The following is an 8,779-nucleotide window of genomic DNA, read 5'->3' on the forward strand; positions in this document are numbered from 1 at the left end:
ACATTCAAAAATTTACTGTTACTTTTCTATTATCTATAATAATATTTTGTTATAACCATGAAATGAGCTGGACGACATAATCTATTATACATACACCGTTTATAATATCCGCGAGACAACTGACCAATAACAATGGGAAAATATCTATTATAGATACAGAACATACAATGTATTAATAATTAAAACTTTTCACTGCGAATTAAATATTTTAAATTAACTGATATATATATATATATGTGTGTGTGTGCGTCTGTGTGTGTGTGTGTGTGTGTGTGTGTGTGTGTGTGTGTGTGTGTATATGTGCAGGAGTGGCTGTGTGATAAGTAACTTGATTACCAAACACATGGTCCCGGGTTCAGTCCCGCTGCATGGCACATTGGGCTGGTGTCTTCTAAAGGCTAGGGCCGACCAAAGCCTTGTGAGTAGATTTGGGAGATGGAAACTGAAAGAAGCCCGTCGTATACATGTATGTATATGTGTGTATGTGTGTGCGTGTGTGTGTGTTGCCCCACCCCCACCCGATGCAGGTCCCAGTCAACTAGCGGTTCGGCAAAAAAACGATAAAATAAGTACTAGGCTTACAAATAATAAGTATAAGTCCTGGGGTCAGTTTGTTCGACTAAAGGCGGTACTCCAGCTTGGCCGCAGTCAAATGACTGAAACACGTAAAAGAATATATATATATATATATATATATATATATATATATATATGTATATATAATCCTTTCTACTATAGACACCAGCTCTGAAATTTAGGGGAGGGGGATAGTCGATTACATCGACCTCAGTACGCAACTGGTACTTAATTTATCAAAAGGATGAAAGACAAAGTCGACCTCGGTGGAATTTGAACGTAGTGGCAGACGAAATACCGCTGAACATTTCGCCCGGCATACTAACGATTCTGCCAGCTCACCACCTTAACAACAACAGCAACAACAACAACAACAACAACAACAATAATAATAATAATAATAATAATAATAATAATAATAATAATAAGAAGAAGAAGAAGAAGAAGAAGAAGAAGAAGAAGAAGAAGAATGATGATGATGATAATAATATATGGTACTTTTGTTTTATAAAACATACGCATGTTTCTCCAAATTCCTGCCAGGATTACATAACTGAATCATGAAACATTATATAGTTCTTTTAGAAACTTGTATCTACAGTATTAAGCAAAAAGCCACCTGCGCAACTCCCTGCTGTATTCAAATTTAGAATGCAGCAGTGAAATGAATGTAGATTTAAAGGAAAAGAAAAACTGATACACAAAAGATCAAAACGACGACTAACGTTTGTATACGCACAAACATACACTCACACACACACACACACACACACACACACACACACACACACACACACACACACACACACATGTACGCCCACACATTATCTACAGCACAGTGAATCAGATAACGTTTTTCTTGGCTCAAGTCTACCCATACCCAATATACTTTTATATGAAAATAAAGATGCACAGCTAAGAATTAAGATTCCTTTAAGAGTTACCAGTATAGTTATGGTCGGTAAGTAGCTTGCTTACCAACCACATGGTTCCGTGTTCAGTCTCACAGCGTGGCACCTTGGGCAAATATCTTCCACTATAGCCTCGGGCCAACCAAAGCCTTGTGAGTGGATTTGGTCGACGGAAACTGAGAGAAGCCTGTTGTATATGTATATATATATATATGTCGTGTATATGTATATATGTGTGTATGTGTGTGTGTCTGTGTACGAAGACTAAGTCCTGGGGTCGATTTGTTCAACTAAAAAGGCGGTGCTCCAGCATGGCCGCTGTCAAATGACTGAAACAAATAAAAGAATAAATATATGCGCGTGTGTGCTTGTGTGTATGTATGTATGTATGTACGTACGTATGTATGTATAGGTTGTCTTCGATTTCTTTCTATAATTAACAGAATTCTTTGAACAATTTTTAAATAAAAAAATTTCTTTCCACTGTTTACAGTGAGATCTGAAACGGTTATTTGTATATTTATTTTTTTAATTCCTTGAGGCAGCTTCGAACGCAAAATACACTGGGTGCTGTTGTGTACGTCATACAACAACGTCTCTCCTTTACGATGAAAGTATGCTCATAATATACTCGACTCACTGGCGTCCGAGTATCTGAGACACCGGTGTTTCAGCATGTAATCTCTCATCAGCCAAAACCACCCCAATCGAAGCTGCTGGCTTTGATTATACTTCTGGCTATCAAATTGTTTGCCGATCAGTACATATACCTGCCAACCGATAGAAAAAATATATCATTATTCTCACTGAGTGCAGCAAAGCACCGACTGGCAAACAATTTATTTGCAGAAAGTATAAACAAAGCCAGCAGCTTTGTCTAGGTCCAAAGACCCGGACGCTTCCGGCAGACGAGACTCATGCTAGAGCACCAGTGTCCCAGAAGTCCAAGCGTTAATAAGTCAATACTTATTGAAAACTCCATCATCGTAATAGTGAGACGTTATTCTATGATATTACAACGATCAATGTATTTTGCATTCGAACCTGCCTGGATATATTAAGAATAAATATACAAATAATCATTAATATTTAAATAATTTTAATATTATATTGCCAACATTTTCTCAGGAACAGTTGCATACAAGCCTCCCATAACGCGTTCGATTACTGAGGCAAAGTTAAGACGTTCGCTTATTGAGGCAAGGTTCAAATAAAAGTTAAGCTTTAAGCTAGTACGAGTAAAACTGGTGCGAGCATATTTGCAGAGAAGATCCACCCTAAAACTTTATATAAACTACCTATGTGGTACCATATTGTTGTTGTTGGCACTACGTCGCTTACGACGTCGAGGGTTCCAGTTGGTCCGATCAACGGAACAGCCTACTCGTGAAATTAACGTGCAAGTGGCTGAGCACTCCACAGACACGTGTACCCTTAACGTAGTTCTCGGGAATATTCAGCTTGACACAGTGTGATAAGGCTGACCCTTTGAATTACAGGTACAACAGAAACAGGAAGAAAGAGTGAGAGAAAGCTGTGGTGGAAGAGTACAGCAGGGTTCGCCACCATCCACTGCCCTAACCACTGGGCCATTGCACCCCCACGGTACTATATACTATAGCAAGAATTATGGTTTCAGAAAAAGGAAAGAGAACGTCAGATGAAGTCATGTATTTCATGAGGCCTTATAAAACTCCAACAATTTTATTGCTTTCAAAGTAAACACAAAGGTAGAAATTCCCAAAGTACACGAGTACTGCTAGTATGTGTACGTAGGTATCATACACACACATGCATAATTGTATATATATATTTATATGCAGTCTTATGCATATATAGACACCCACATACTCACATGTGCATACAAATACACACACATACATACACGTGTGCGTGTTTGTAAAGCCTAGCCAGATTATATGACAGACAGTTATAAATCCTAGTTGAATATACATATATGATTAATATATATTTTCTTTCTAAATCTCTTGGAATTTCAAATTTGGTTTTTATCTATTTATTCAGGTTTGATTTTCATGGCATTCCTATTATTATTGTTTTTGTTGTTGACAGCAACAACGTCGACAATAATAATAACAACTACAACACAGTTACCACCATTTTAATGACAAGTTGGTCGAGCATCATAACATTCTCAAGCAAAACACCCTTCTCATTTCTTCCACCATTTCTACTATCGACATCAGCGCCGTCTATTGCACTTGCAGCTACAATAACACAGAGCGTGGCTGCTGCCAGTTCTTCGCAAATGTACTTGTAGCAGAAGACCGATTCGATTTATCGGGAGAAAATCCGTAGTCACTCTTAGAGTTCATTCCAGAAGATGATAAAAATGCTGCATTCGTCGTGTCCCTGAAAATGAAGCAAAACGCAAAAAAATGTATAATAATATACGAACATATATTACATATAAGAATTGATATATCGTAAGGTTGAATTTTACTATCGTACAAAAAATCCTGATGATTGTATGGGATACTGAAATTCATCACCCACAGCAGGTAATGTGGGACTGTGGACATTAGGCTTCTCTACAGTGAGGTGGGGCAGGTCAAGAATTACTTCGTACTTATCAAGAACATAGAGTTCATCCTCATTCACTTATTCATGTGCTTTTGGTGAATAGTGGAGATTAGAGCAGTGGATAAGTCACTAGAAATAATTTTCTGTTGTCTGGTGGCAGTCATTTTAATTGATATAAAGTATATTCTAGACGTGAATAAGCTATACTAAGACAACTTCGGAATTAAGGACGAGGCATCTTGATCCATACAGATGAACAAAACATCTAAAAAATTCATGACCTAATGAAGCTGTGATACAGCATCCAGTTGTTTATAGGATTAGAAGATAGAAGGCTTAGCTGTCATATATGAGGTATCATCAATTACTTAAATGTGTTATCCCCGCACTAAATGGTGAAAGAGGAAAGGCCCTCGCTGATGCCAATACTCTAACCATAGCAGTCAACAACGCCACCACAACAACAGCAACTGCATTAACAGCACAAATAACGTTGTCATCAGTAAAATTATAGTACCAGTTAATTAGTGGAGTTCATTTTATTAGCTATACTCACACAAAATTTTTGTGTCTTCGATCCAATGATTAATAATTAATTCTAAGTTTTGCACAAGACCAGCAATTCCAAGAGGAAGGGTTAGTAAATACTACTGAACTTAGTACTAGACTAACTTTTACTTTATCGGCTCTGAAAGATGGAACGCAAATTTGCCCTTGACTGGAATTGAACACAGACCAATAACTACAAAGGGAGTTCTCGACGCTCTAACATTATTATTGTTGGCTAAGGTGGCGAACTGGTAGAACCGGTAGAGTACCGAAAAAAATGTTTTTCTGTGTTTGTTCTGGTTCTTTACATTCCGAGTTCAAACTCTACTGAGATCAACTTTGATTTTCATCTTTTTCAAGTAGATAAAATAAAATACCAGTCATGTACTGGGAGTTAACGGTAATGACTAACCGCCTCCCTAAAAATTGTTGGCTCTGTGCAGATGAAAATGCTAAAAGAAGGGAAAATGGATGGGCGGGGAGCAGAAAAAACGGCTCAACATATAGCACCGAAAACAACTAATGAAGAACAATTTCTCTTGAACGACAAGTTTACATATCTCTGGAGCAATGGAATATCCCAAGAATTTTTAATGGCACAAAAATAGTTAATTTCAGACTGTAAACAGCATGTAAAAGGCAGAATACTAGTAAAATTAAGACATTACATCAAACTTGAAAACGAAAATCTTCAAAATATTTTTTTAAATCAAATGTCTCAAAAAATGCATACTGGTGCATTTGTTGCACTGAAAAATAGCTTAAGAAGAGTTTAATGTACGATATCGTGGAGAACCAATCTAGACTTAGCCAGCAAATATTTCAAGTCTTAAAATAACATCTAGTTTGAATTATTGCGTATTTTATTATACAGTTATTATTTCCGTGCAAATATGTGTGTATGCATACATATCTGTAAATGCATATGTGTGTGCATGTTTGTTTATGTACTTGTGTGTATGTGTAGTATGTGGACACCTATAAAATTCTTAATACACCCTCTTACATTTTGTATGTCATCATCTACCCCACTATGTTGTATTTGTAAACGTATTGATTTTTTTTTCCCCACATTCCACGACCGCTTATCTATCTTTGTAAACCCCTATTGAAGGTTTCATATGTTTTATATCTCCTCGAGTCCGTGTGGTTAATAAAGAAAAGATTATCTTTCTTGCTGTAGTTTTTAATCCTATTACTTCAGGTTTTGCAAACCAAATATCTTCTTACTTAAAACTGGAACTAAGACCATCTAAAGAAGCATTCATAAAATATTTCAGGTCTAACAAATATTTGATTATTAAATAATCTAGTGCAGCATTTAAAATGATATCTAACATTTAAATACGCTAATGGCATTGCATGCATAGTAACAGGCTTGTCTATGTAATAACGGCTTTCACATTGCAACTCCAGTGCTCTGCGTTCGATTCCATGATTAAATTACTTTCTCTATTCTTTAAAATTTAGAAAAGGGTACTAATCGAACGTTAAGCTTAATTTCTTTTCCTCTGTATACTTGTCTGAAAAAGAACAGGGCAGTTTGTTGAAATTTTTGATAAACAGAATTTTATTCTTTTCGTACACACACACACACACACACACACATACACACACACACGAAAAAAAAACGAATGCCGTTACTACAAACGACAAAACGTCGAGAGAGTTTTTTTTTTCTTGGTGTAGTTGTAGCAGCTCATAAAGTATTGTTAGTTGCTTGAGGGCTAATGACTTCTAAGTTTTTTTTATCCTCAAACTGTTCATTGCTTTGTGTTGTCAGCTGCTGTCCACCGTCTCTGATGGTTAACTCCCACAGTGTCTGTCAATGTTCTCTGCTGCTCTCTAGTGGTCACGGTGTCGAATCTGATACTAGTTGAGAGGCTCAGAAGGAAACACGCCAAAAGAAGGGAACGTCGCTAGAGCCTATTCGACGCGAATTCGTGATTGATCAGATTTTGTTGATGACGTGGGCAATATTCTAGCGAATCATGACATTGGATACACCTCACTAACATATTTGAATCCTGCACCAAAGACAGCGAGAGAGACAGACAGGCAGGCAGAGACAGAGAGAGGGGGAGAGATGGAGAAGGGAGAGTGAAGAGTAAAAGATAGAACAATCAACCTAGCACTGAAGTAGTATTTTTTTCATCGATTCTAGAATGAAAGAAAAGTAATGTTGAGCTCAGCGTGATTTGAACTCAGAGCACCAAAATCTGGAATTGCTAAGTGTGGTAGTAGCTGATTGGTGGATAACAGAATCATAAGAGCCTTGTTGTATTTAGTTATATCGCTTTATATTCAAAGATCAGATCCCTCAAGATCAACATCGCCTTTATTGTTTGCTGCATTTTTCTAGGTCAATAAAATAGACAACAGTTAAGTAGTGGAGTGGTTTTTATGGATTGCTTTTTTCCCATAATATTTATGGCCTTGTGCCAATGATAGAAACAGGGTTTTTTTTTTAATTATTATTTGCATTCATTTTCTTGTTAGCTTCCTTTCCCAAGTTATCCCCTGATGTCAGAGTTCAAGAAGTTATAAAGGAGGTCAGATTTAAAATACATATGTAATAAACAAGTAAATAACAACAGACCCCATAATACAAAAACACAAAACAAAACATTATACGTGTATGATATAACAGCACGTAAAGGCCAAACACAAAAGTTATCATCCTCATCATCATTATCATCGCTGTCGTCATCATTGTTATAATCATTAATATTCGTGGTTTGTTGAATACGTCGATAGCTTTCTTCAAAAAACATTAAGTACATATTGAAAAACATGAATAAAAATAACCAGTTTATGAACAAAATATTTTCATATATCGCCATAGGTACGGCTTTATAGTTAAGAAGTGCATCGTCAAAGCATGTGATAATTAGTTCGATTCCTCCATATGGAAACATAGGCAAGTGTATTCTACTATAGTTTGCATGAGCAAAGTAAACCTATCCGTGAACTCCTCAGCTTTAAGCTCTGTGTATTTATTTGGGGAAGCATCAGGTGGAGTGAGAGCTCTCCTATAGAGCATTGCCCTGAAGAGGCACAATCATCTCAGAGGACAGGTCGTTCGATTTCGATAGTTGCATGTGTTTAATGAAGGTGAGAGTTGTGTTGATGTATTTTTCTAATTTCAGCATGTGATATTGTTTGATATTATCTAGGCAAGAGCAATTCTCGAAAACATTTTGTACACGCATTAATTAAACTACAAAGAAATAGCTAATATCTTGCGAGTGCAGTTCGGTAGGTGGAAGCTGAACGTAATTCAGTCATGTATATGATTGTGTGTGTGTGTGTGTGTGTGTGTGTGTGTGTGTGTGTGTGTGTGTGTGTGTGTGTGTGTGTGTGTGCGTGTGTGTGTGTGTGTGTGTGTGTGTGTGTGTGCGTGTGCACGGGCTGCTGAGTAAACTTCCTTTGAAGTCTTTTGCTATTAATCCCGTGTGTTTACTGGGAACACAGTTGGGTAGAGAGGCAATCAATCTATAAAACTTTACCTAGGAGAGGCAAATTTATCACAGTGAGCATTTGGTTCAATTTCGGCAATTGCAAAGGGAGAGTTGTGCTGATGTATTTTTCATTCTTAACATATGATATAAGAAACGATATCGTCTCAAAAAAGAACGGGTCACCTTAACATTATAAGCACCAAATAAATTTACAACACGAACGAAATTTGGTTGGTGGAAACAATGCAGATTTTAGATGTACAAGTATTCATACGCGCGCGCACACACACACACACACACACAAACACACACACACATTCTGAAAAATGTGCGTGAGTGAATGTGTCTAAGTAAGCATATGTATTTGTGTGTCTAGCACGTCTTTGCATGGCACTCCTAGGGCAGATTAAGTTTCAACGTTTGGAGACCTGAAACCCAGCTTGAAATCGCGTAAGGGTTGGTGTTTGGTAGGGTACTCAGATCTAACATACTGTCTCAAGGTATCTTGGTCTACCCATGCCAACATGGAAATAGTGGAATAAAAACTATTATGATGATGACAATCATGTTGGTATCCAAAATTAACGGATGCTGTGTGAGAATATCCGAACACTATTTACAGATCTTAAGCTTGCTTTTTATGAAATGTGTGCCCGTATATAATCTTATATGTAATCTGCCAATGTTGTTGTTGTTGTTGTTGTTGTTGTCACCATCACTTTCATTATTAAAACGGCG

Source organism: Octopus bimaculoides, chromosome 10, assembly GCF_046866305.1.
Source record: "Octopus bimaculoides isolate indiv1 chromosome 10, ASM4686630v1, whole genome shotgun sequence".
Classification (NCBI taxonomy): domain Eukaryota; kingdom Metazoa; phylum Mollusca; class Cephalopoda; order Octopoda; family Octopodidae; genus Octopus; species Octopus bimaculoides.